Source organism: Esox lucius, chromosome 24 (genome assembly GCF_011004845.1).
Source record: "Esox lucius isolate fEsoLuc1 chromosome 24, fEsoLuc1.pri, whole genome shotgun sequence".
Classification (NCBI taxonomy): Eukaryota; Metazoa; Chordata; class Actinopteri; order Esociformes; family Esocidae; genus Esox; species Esox lucius.
In genome coordinates, this window is record NC_047592.1 from 15,517,416 (window position 1) to 15,529,657 (window position 12,242).

General features: G+C 40.2%; 1 pseudogene; it reads right to left on the reverse strand.

Annotated features, from left to right (window-relative positions):
• Positions 1-4,460: 4,460 nt before the first annotated feature.
• Positions 4,461-10,943, reverse strand: LOC105009866 (annotated as a pseudogene).
• Between the last annotated feature and the right edge of the window lie 1,299 nt (positions 10,944-12,242).

Here is a 12,242-nt window from a genome sequence, read left to right on the forward strand (position 1 = left end):
ATCTGTCCACACTTGCTGTGTTGTCATAAGGGGTTTAATCTCCAATGGGATGTCCTCTCTCCAATGCCATTCGGGGGGCAGAGTCACTGGCCCCCGAATGATGGCAAATCAACGCATTCTGAAGCATTCAAGGATTTTGTCAAATTGGGCCAAAACATTGTTCATTCTCTCAAGGCTTTAAAACCCACTGTACAATTGTGCCACCTGCTGGTCAGGAATAAATATCACATGTGGAATGTTTACATAGACGTCTTTTCCAATAGAATCCAGCTGCAGCCCTGAAGACCCGTCTGGCTAAAACTTATCTGGTGTCATACGTCTATTTCGACATTTCCGTTTCGTAATTTCCTGACCCACTCCTCGCTATTTCAAACTGTTGTCACTTCAGTAACCTTAGTAACATTTGGACAATTCCACCATTGTTTACTTCCGTTTCATGGTTTCCCTTACATCTACCTCTTGCCAAAAATAACTGTTAAAACCATTATACCTTAAGTTACATATATTACAATTAAAAACAGTACATGTAAAACATACATCTAAATTATAACTATATGATTTAGAATACAGCTCCGGAAAAAATTAAGAGACCACTGCACCTTTTTCTTTCCATTCCGAAAAAGTCGAAAAAGGAAGGTTTTGAGTGAGGAACAGAAGAGTTCAATTTGTAGTGGTCTCAAATTGAATGCACAAACATTAGCTACATAGCTAGCTCCTACAACATTATTACTAGTAGCTACAGCAGCTCCTATATCTCCTATAGAGGAATTTCGTCTGTGAGGGCTACCTACTAGTCAAATACTTGGTAGGCCTCCCACGGGAGAACTGCAGAAATATGACGGGGTATGGACTCCACGAGCTTGCGGAAGTATTCTGTAGGAGCTCTCAATGCAAGTGAAACAGGCCATCCTTATGCTACTAAAAATGGAATAATCCATCAGAGAGATAGCAGGAACATTAGGAGTGGCCAAATTTGGTACATTCTGAGAAAAAAAGAACACTGGTGAGCTCTGCAACACAAAAAGGCCTGGACGTCCATGGAAGACAACATTGGTGGATGATCATAGGATCCTTTCCATGGTAAAGAAAAACTCCTTCACTACTTTCAGCCAAGTGAAGAACACTCTCCAGGAGGTAGGCATATCATTATCCAAGTCTACCATAAAGAGAAGACTTCACAAGAGTAAATACAGAGGGTTCACCAGAAGGTGCAAGCCATTCATAAATCTCAAGATTAGAAAGGCCAGATTAGACAAAAAAACATCTAAAAAGCCAGCCCAGTTATGGAACAGCATTCTTTGGACAGATTCAATTTAGGTTCAACCTTTACCAAAATGATTGGAAAAAAAGAATATGGAGAAGGCTTAGACAGGCTCATGATCTGAAGCACACCACATCATCTGTAAAACAAGGTGGAGGCAGTGTGATGGCATGGGCATGTATGGCTTCCAATGGCACTGGGTCACTAGTGTTTATCACCTGTTACAAATGCAATGTTGCCAGTGTTTTCAGTGAAACGATACATGACAAGTAACCATTGGGACTCGAAAAGGGCTTTCTAAAACAACTACATATCCATCCACAGCTCTACATCTTCAGCTATTGGCCAGCTGATGTCTCTTCCAAATTGATCAGATAATTCTAACAATAGTCTAGGGTATTTTGGATACCGGTTTATTATTGGTAAAGAATGATGTGTAGTAGAAATGTTTTGAAATTCACCGGCTTGTGAAATTCATTAGTTCTTAATAATTAGGCTGTAGACTAATTTAGTTCCATATGTCTTAAAAACCCTATTATGGCGCTTTTCCACTGCATGGTACCGGCTCAACTGGATCAACACTTCTCGCCTCGCCTCTACCTGGGGAGCTTTTCCAGCGCTATGTACCAGCTCGACTCGGCTCTACACACCCCATGCCATTTTTCACTGCAGATAGTATCTGGTACCACAGCAAAATAATCTGGTACCAGGTACTATCCTAACTTTTGGCCAGTGGAAAAGTAGAAAAGGCGAGGCGAGTAGAGCCGAGTCGAGCTGGTACATAGCGCTGGAAAAGCTCTCAAAGTGGGCTCTCAAAGTGAGTCAAGAACGCGGTGAGTACAGTTGAGCCGGTACCATGCAGTGGAAAAAGGCCATTCGATGGTCGCATGAGGTGCGAACCTTCAAACGTCATCAATGTCGTGATATTGTTGTTCAGATGCAAGCCTCTGCCCTTTCACTTCCAGCAGACTGGGTTGAAATGTCTAAGTAAGCCTTGAAGCGTCACTAGTTATTTCTCCATTATGGCCCTTGAGCAATGGGAGGGAACTCCGTGGGTGATACTCCGGGATCTGGGGTTAAACTTGGATAGAGCCACAGTGTCACTGGACCCCCCTGTCTGAGCCCCAAGGTTTGACGCTGCTATATTATTGTGTGTGTGTGTGTGTGTGGTGGGTGGGGGGTCAGTTCTCATTCTACATTGTAAATCCTTTTTAATCTAAGATATACACTATAACTTTCCTTGTGTCCGCCTCCGTTTAATATTCGGAGGACATTAAGTCTTTGACAACCCCTCAGGGGTCACTGTGTAGAGTCAGGATACGAATTGCAGAGCTGTAGGACTTAGTCATCCCTTTATTTCGGTACAAAACAACAAAACAAAGGCGAGGTCGCAACCGAGAACGTAAAGCACAAAGGCAAAAATAAGAATCCACATGGAGTGTGGAAACTTAAACAGGATCCTCAATTAGTAGCAACATCAGGTGTACCCGGCTCGAAAGACTCGTAGCTGTCCCTGTCCAAGGTCCTCCTTGTGGTACTGCAGATCAACACAACACCAGATGATTCCAGCTGCCACTCCCCTGACCATTCCTCCCTCCTGGGTTGTCCCTGTCCTTGTCCATCTGGTCATGCGTCTGACCTGGATTATGTTTTATAGACTCTGGACACAGCCCATATGCATTTATAAATGACTAAAATTTTTACTCTTAAAGTGTTCAGCACAGCCAGAAGTGGACTGGTCATCCCTCTGAGTCTGGTCCCTTTTTTTTTTCTTCCTACGTTTCAGCCACTTTAAGAGAGTTTTTCCTAGCCTATGTGCATCAACACTGTAGTTGCTTGCTCCTTGGGGTATCAGGCTGGGTTTTTTATAAAAGCACTTTGTAACAACTGCTGATTTAAGAAAGAAACCAGGCAAGCCTCTCTCTGCCGTCCCACAATTATTAGGGATGAATGTTGTTGCCCTGCCTGTATTTGATCCATGGTTTCCTATGTGGCAGACTGTATCTTTAAGCAATATACTATTTAAATAGTGGGTATTGTTTCACCTGATACATGTGTAGAGGTGTGGTGTCGGTTTACTTCTGCACTGTTAAATAAATGTGTCAAAACGACACTGTTCTAACATCCAAACCAACAGGAGGTGTAACAGGGTCACTACAATAGTAAACGCATTAAGTTATAAAGAGATTACTGTAGATGGCTAGCTAATAGCAATTGTATACACAATCTGTAATGAAAACAATGACTCCAATCACTCCATGGTTTGTTCGTTTCTTTAAAACAACGACAGTTGAATAGCTACCCACTACGCTATGTGAACTGCGCTATGTAAATCGAAATTGAGAGCAATAAGTTATTTGTCAGTGCAGTTTGTCCATCGCAATATAATCATAAACAGTTTTATTTTAGGCTTAGTATAATGTAGCTACTGAAGCTTGTATCCAGCAACATTTTAGTCTATCCTGAACAAAACTTAATGCCAAATTGGTTTTGTCCGTGGCGAGGATCGAACTCTGGTCCCACTAACGTGGCAGTCCGCGTCTCTGACCGCTATGCTATTTAACTACAGGTAGGCAGGCAGGCCGGCATAAAAGTGAACAGAAAAACAACAGGTCATTAGGTAAAAGTCAATTCATTTATGGGATGGACAACCAATTATCAATACCTTAAATGAAATAGCTTTTTTATTGCATGGGTAGCTAACACAAAGTCAATGGGCCAGTCTGGAGTGAATTAACACATGTAAGTCAAAAGAGTTAAAAGCGTTACATAAAAGTGCTATAAAAGTGTACGTAAACCATTGCTTTTCAAAAAACATTGGATATACAGTGGGAAGAACGAGTATTTGATACACTGCAGATTTTGCAGGTTTTCAAAGCATGTAGAAGTCTGTAATATTAATCATTGGTACTCTTCAACTGTGAGTGACAGAATCTAAAACAAAAAGCCAGAAAATCACATTGTATGTTTTTTAAGTAATTAATTTGCATTTTATTGCATGACATAAGTATTTGATCACCTACCAACCAGTAATAATTCCAGCCCTCACAGACTTGTTAGTTTTTCTTTAAGAAGCCCTCCAGTTCTCCACTCATTACCTGTATTAACTGCACCTGTTTGAACTTGTTACCTGTATAAAAGACACCTGTCCACATACAATGTGATTTTTGGGATTTTCACAGTTGAAGTGTACCTTTGATAAAAATTACAGAAAACCTGCAAAATTGGCAGTGTAAAATTGCTTCTGCATCAGAATAAGAGGTTGGAAATAATCTACATAAAAATAGGTTTTGATCACAGCTAATTGAGGGCAGAGAGACGAGGGTGATAATTTGCTTTCTGCTTCATCATGAAGGCCAACGGGTCTACTGGGGGCCGGCCCATCCGGATGTGAGCCAGTAGATCCTGGGTCATGTTCAGGGCGTTACGGGAGGCGTAGATGTCAGAAAGGTCAGAGTTCATTGGAGAGGGGATGTACTCCCCACAGGTTGGGCCCCCAAGTCCTGGGAAACATTCAACCATGTAGGAGTAGAACAAGTTGCCATGATTTAGTGGACACATTTCATCATTATAAGACCCTGCTTTGATATGTCGAATGCACTTCCCTAAAAGTTCGTACGACGTCTTGAACCAGGTGCGGTCATCGTCGTAAACATAAATCTTGAGCTCACTGGCCGGGGAGAGCTTGAAAGTGCCAAAATCAAAGACTGCGTTCCACCTGGGTTTGTCATTGTTGTAGATCACACCAGTCTGCTTGTATTCATTACCCAAGTACACCTTCAGAAAAAAAATCAATCAATGTAAACTGGATTTAAAGCTACCTGGTGTCAAATCCTGGATTAGCTTTGAAGTGTGCTTATTAAAATGTAATACCAATTTAAATATTCAGATTAAGTAATCATACCTTGACAAAGCCGTCAGTCTGTGACATAGTGTCCCCGTAGAGGCCCCTGGCGTATTTTATGGTGACCGTTAGTCGGGCCAGGCCTTTCTCCTTCGGGCAGCACTGTCTGGTCACCTCCTTGCTGGCCTGACACACACACTGGCAGGAGTCATGGGCACTGGGCCTGGAGCCACTCTTACACTTCCCAGAGCAGTGCTTGACCAGGCCGTGTTCCAGGATGTAGTCCTCCACTGCTTTCTTCAGCCCTGCCCTTTTGTTGGTGTCCTTCACCAATACGTGGAGGGGGTGGAGGGAGTAATTGATGATGCAGGTCAGTTGCTCCATCCGTCTTTCCACCCACCACCTCAGTAAACCTGTTTGTTAGTATATCATTATTATTCCTGTCCCACAACAACAAGCACCACATTGGGAATCAATCAAATCAAAGTCAATCAAACCTGTCATTAAACATGCTGCTGAAACTCTCTGAGGTTGATTTAGACATCTTGCCGGGGCCGGCACGAGGCACCCAAACCAAATAAATCATAATGGTGACATTTGCGTGATCTGTTTTCTATCGTCACATCACTTTAATGATATAATATTACCATGTGGGACGATGGGTCCATGAACCTTGTCGGAGTAGGCGCCCTGATTCTAGTCTGTGAGTTAGACAGATTACTGCCTGGGAAGGTCTCCCCACTGGAAGCCTGATGTAGGGGGACCGGGGAATCTATCAAATAGTGCACCTCTATCTTTGTACAGTACTAAAGTGATTAGAAAAAATCAGTCGCAGTACGAAATGCTACCAAATGAACCACAATTCATTCATAAGACTGTGAATATATAGTTTCACAGACGTATTGGTGGATTTGTTTCTGGTTTGTGCGAAATTTTTAAGAACAATAAAAAACCAGTCTGCACACAACCAAGGTGAATTGGTTTAGTCTTGACTCTTGGTTGACAGTGCTGGGGAATGGGGAATGTATAGCGATTCCAGTGACAAATCAACACAAATGGATAAGAAAAGATGTAAGCCATCAGGTGCCCAGTTTAGGAAAAAATATGACAGATGAGGAGAAATGCGCAAAAGATAAAGGTACAGTATGCAGCTGTGTCATCTCTCTATAAGTATAATATTATGCAGGTAATGAAATAGGCTAGTATAACACTTATGTTCTTTAGTCTCTGTTGCTTGCTACGCTATTACACATAGGGAGACAATATTCAGTTCTCTGTCCAACTTCCCTACATAACATTGGATATCCATTCACACAGTTTCATCATGATAATATGTTTAGCTTAATGCAAAATGATTACAACCTATCTAGCACAATATTGATTTGGTTAACTTTCATTGAGGTGACCTCATAAAGGTTTTCTGTGATTGTATTGACTAGGTCCTGAGCTCAGTAAGGGGCATTTACAATAGCTGTAGGCTAACTTAAAAGGTGTCTATATTATGCTGGTATTTTGTATCTTCTGTGATATATTGACTCTTTTGGGGTGTCTTATGCCTAGAATTAGCCAAGGAGGTTGTATGGTTAATTTGTTTTCGTATTCTGAAAGTTTGATAAATTGTATATGATGACATGTACATGTATATTTAGTTGTGCAATAAATGTATTTAGGGTGTCAGACTTATACTGTATTGAAATTCAGGGTCACTTCTGGCAGATTTTGGAGCACCCTCTGGCACTGGCCAGGATGAGGAGACATCTAGGCTTTGTGGAATTTATTTGCATATTTTTTGTTAGCAATAGGGTGATAATGTTAGAATTCGATTCTCTATTTGTATTCATATACTACAAACTTTGTTACTCCTTTTTGATATTTATGAGTCTTTTTTATACACCTATATATGGGGGTGGCTGAACGGGGGGTACGCCCATGGAGCCATACAAGCTAGAACCACCACTGGTCTCATTAAACCTGTTTGTTAGTTTATCATTATTAGTCCTGTCCCACAACAACAGGCACCACATTGGTAATCAATCAAATCAAAATCAATCAAACCTGTCTTTAAACATGCTGCTAAATCTGTCTTGATTGTTCTTCTTGCAGAACTTGGTCTCAGCATTGACTTCGGCTGTTGCAGTATTGGTGGCACCAGAGGCCTCAGCTTCCAGACAGTCCTTGACCTTCAAAAGAAAAGAAAAGAAAAACATAATGTAAAAGGTTTTAAAAATATATCAATAAATGTAAATTCATTGTATTTTTAAATGGCCATCACCTGATTCTCGCTGTAACCATTCAGTGCTGCCTCACACACTTTTAGAGAGGTGACACTCTTCACCCGCCCCCCCAGTTGAACCTTCTTGATGTAGTGGGTGCCAAAGGTGGCAACTAAACGGGTGTATTCAGCCTTGGAATGGGTGTTGTAGTAGGAAGGGAGACGATCCAGGGAGCGAGAGAACTCAGGATGTAGAGGAGGGTCCTCAATCAACTGGTAACTAAGGAAACACAGGATGGAGAGTTAATTAGTAATGAGTCATGTAGGTTAAATACATTGATTGGTTTGATTATAGACCTGTCGATAGGAATTAATAGATTTTATAAATGTTAACATTTGGGGATACCAAAAAAAGTAAATTATTGAAATCTCTTCATGTGAAATAATGGTATGTCAATTTTTTTTGTCATATTAGAAACGTAACCCATTATATCTTCTATATACTACACCATTTTACAACCTGTACCCATAGCCTTTACAATCCAAAGTGTAAAGTGTTAATGAGCCACTAGAGAGCAGTGTTAGCTCTACAGTAGTAATGCAACTATATTAAAACAAGTAAATCACCTGTAATAGGAGCAGTGTGTTTCCTGTTTGATGAAGCTGTACTTGTCCTTCTTGGACTGCTCCATGACTTTCCTAGCAGTTCTGGAGAGGGTACCCAACATGATGGACTGCTTTACCTCGGGGGTTATGCCAAAGTCCAGGCCAGTCTTCCAACCAGCATCTACCTACACAATTATAGTGGACATATCACTTACAGAGGTGGTCAGTACCATTAGACAAGGTAGGCAGCCGCCTATGGCCCCAGAAGGCTTAGGGCCCTGTGAAAAAGGGAAATACAATTAAAAAAAATAATAATAATACATTGTTTTTTTGTAATAATGTTTTGTCTTAAAATCTGATTGTGACGCTCAAAATGACTAAATTAAATCATGCCTTCCAATACTTTATTTGTTTCAGACCGAACAGCCTTCTCTTACTCAAATGGTCTGTCCCATATTGTTTCTCACTGGAGCAGCCCAAACGTCGTTAGGTAGCATACTCAGCCTGATACACAACAGAAGTGATGGACAGAAACGTTTTTATAATATGAAACACTAGTATGTGAGCGGGGCAGAAAAAAGAAGGAGAAAAATGGCGTGAGCACTGATGTAGCTATCGGGGGTGCAGCAGTGTGGTGGGTGGGGGACCGTGCCCCCCTGGGCATGCCAGCCCAGCGTCACCACGCTACGCCAGTGGGAGTGAGTGTCCATAACAGTTGTAGCTTTGTGGCTACTACTTGTGTCATAAACATGAATAGCTTAGAGGCTACAGCTATTAATGAATATGACTGTGTGACAGATAAACTATACAGGTGGTTGTTTCAGTACGCACCAGTACGCATCTCTATATCAGAAAGTAGGTTGGGCTTCTGAAGCAACGTAGATTCATGTATTTTACACCTTGTGTTTATACACACTGTACATTAATTCTCTTCTGACATACAGAAATAAAAACGATCAAACAGGGTCTCAGGGATGGTTTACTCTAGAGATACCTTCAATCTCCACTGAGTTAAGCAGTTTTTCTGCACCTCACATTTGGAATAAATTCCAGGATCATTTTAAATCAAACTCCAGGGCAATTCAAAAGCATGATGGAGGATTATTTACATGAATTTTGTGTTCATGTTGTGTATTGCTTGTGTTGGTTCAGGGTTCATCCACAAAAAAACACTCATACATACTGGTCTCAGTATGACTTCCACTACAAAAATAAAGGTTAAATGAAAAATAAAATAAGGATTGCTGTTCTGGATCTGAGGGTTGTAGTAGTAGTAGTACTAGCTGTAACAGTATTAATAATAATAGTAGTAGTACTAGCTGTAACAGTATTAATAATAATAGTAGTAGTACTTGCTGTAACAGTATTAATAATAATAGTAGTAGTAGTAGTTGTAACAGTATTAATAATAATAGTAGTAGTATTAGTTGTAAAATTATTAATAATAATAGTAGTAGTAGTACTAGTTGTAACAGTACTAATAATGGTAGTAGTAGTAGTAGTAGTAGTACCTCTGTTTGACTCTGGTTCACAAATGCCTCACTGGAGTCGTAGACCGTGCTGGATATCTTCATGTGACATTGGTGTGAGGGTCTCCAGTCCAGCACAGCCGCTGGGAGTCTCTGAGTCTGCCCCGCCATGAAAGGGTTAACACAGAGTGTACAGGTCCTGTTCTTCTTCCAGTTATCCATGTTCACCACATAGGTCTCCTTGCGCTTCATGGTGACCACATCAAAACCCTCACCAGCCAGCTTGGTCCCGGGAGCTGACGGGGCAGCATTGCACTCTTTTAGTTTGCCTGTGGTGCAGGAGGGCAGGACAGGGGGGATCCAGGCCCCCCACAGCCACAACAGGGTCAACACAGTAGTCTGGAGAACTGGGGAGGGGAAGGATGGGGTTAATATCACAATGTATTTAATAAAGAGTTATTTAATGTAGAACTAAAATTGATATTACACCAAAATAAGATGTTCTCACAGTATCAGACCTGTTGTTAAGTTACTGTAGTTCTATTTTTCTTAACAAAACAACATTCACTGGAATTGTAAAATTATTATTCAAAGAGAACATTACAAGTGCAACAATTGGACAATGAAAAACATATTTTCACATGTCATATAGCAGAGTCTGAAAATGTACATAAATGTGATATTTATGTTTTTAGGAGAAATTGCAACACTCTGGCACACAGGTGATGCTTGCAAATGTTATTATTTAATTAAAAAAATGTAAAGCCTTTCGGACAGCCTGACCGAATTGTTATGTTTTTACCAAAGTCTTCTCAAACCTCCTAATTACACTACAGGTGTGTGATTAGTACATTTTTGACATTTTTCCGGTTTAAACATTTTCATACATTTACAACAAATGTTAAACTTGTTTTTGTTTCATTATTATAATGTATTTCTTGGAAACTGAACATTTCAATTTAACCTCCTAAGACGTGAGCTTTGATAATGTATGCATTATTTATTTCTCTTAGCTATTTGGGATTATAGGACCTGATAAGTATAATATCTAAGCATTGTCTTTAAACAGTAAGTACTTATGAAAGAAATTATGAAGACATTGGGTTTATTTTACTACATAACACAAGTCACCAATGTGTAACAAAGTAGAAAACTGTTCATTTCAACTGTTTTCATCAAAACAGAACATCTGCTAATGAAATATGCAGTCAGTGTTTTATATATATACTGTACATAATAGTGTATACTGCATTTGTCAGTACCAGAGAGGTATTCAAAGATCAATAAGTAATGCATGTTACATGCACCAGCACAGCAGAATGAAGTACATGGTGCAGGAAGCCTAAAACATAATGTCCTTATATGTGGATACAGGGTCTGAGAAGGTTAATACACTTAACAATACATTTCTACTGGAAACAAGAATGAATTGAAGAATTGATCAACATCTTACCAGACATACTGTAGCAATCACTACTGGTTATGATCGTGGGTTGATAAAATAGATTCTGGAACAGTGGACCTGTCTGTATGACTTGCTGAATGACTGACGTACTTAAGAAACAGCAAGATGTTATCTGACTTTTTATACCGTGAAAGCGGACGTTTTTCTCAATGTGGTTAAGGCTTTGTTTATACCAAAACGTGGAGTGGTTAGCCTTGATTAACTTCCACCACACTCTATTCCTGGTGCTGATTGGGTCACCACTTCAGAGACAAATACAGATCATTTGTGTGACCTGTGTCGAAATATATTGTTCGTATAGTATTTAATTTAGTAAGAACGTACTCAGTCAAAAATCTAAGGAGAAAGAGAAGCTTTATTAAAAGCATCACAGCAGAGCTGACTGATATTTAATGTTAAATCGATCTCAATGTAAATATGGTTGCTAGCCGTTGTTGCAACGTGGTCTCAGGGGACCATGGCACCCGATTTCATATGATATTGTTGTAACATTACAATGCACTACCAAAATTTATAATACATTACGAATTGGCTAAATCTGTAATAAATGCATTTTAATGTTACAGTAAGGTTCATGTTCGGTATCACAGCACTGGGGTTAAAGTTAGGGTTAAGGTTTGGGGTATGGTTAGAAAAGGAAAAAGGATAGGTTAAGGTTTGGTTAGGGTTAGGTATCACAGCACGGGGTTTCAGGTTAGGGTTTGGGTTAAGATTAGGTATCACAGCACTGGGGTTAGGGTTTGGGTTACAAAGAAAAACATATTGATGTTGTAACACCACTACTCGCCCCCTTTCACAGCAAGTTCTGTCTGGAGCAGGGTATAGAGTACCCGTTGGTGGAGCGGAAGTTTCCCGGTTTAAAAATATGACAGGAGGAGGACTGCAGCCTCTGGCATGATGCGTTCATGTTTAAATATAATGGCACGAATAGGACCCCATCAAGAACGAAAACGATCATTAACAACGATGCCTGGAGTCAAAATAAAAATAATGTTTTCTGGCTAAACAAGTTAGATTCTCAGAAAGCTGTATATGGACAGATGGAGAGTGTGGTCCACATGAAGAGAGAAGACAAAGGAAAGTTAAGATGGCTGAGAAAGGACAAAGGTCGAAAGGTGGGAAAGGAGACCAAGGAGACATTCAAAATGGATGAAGATTAATTCTGTTTGACCACCTGGCCAACCGACAGTAGTCTCAAGATGGAGTCTCTCTTATGGGATCCTGGAATCATGGACGATACTAGGAACTGACGTTGGCTATCATTATTGTTTCAGAGTTCTTAAATGTTTATTTCCAAAAATGAATCGTACCCAACCTTTAAAAGAAGCTGGTATTAATCAAGGAAACCTGATCACTTTCCTCTGTACTTTGTCAGGTTTATTTAA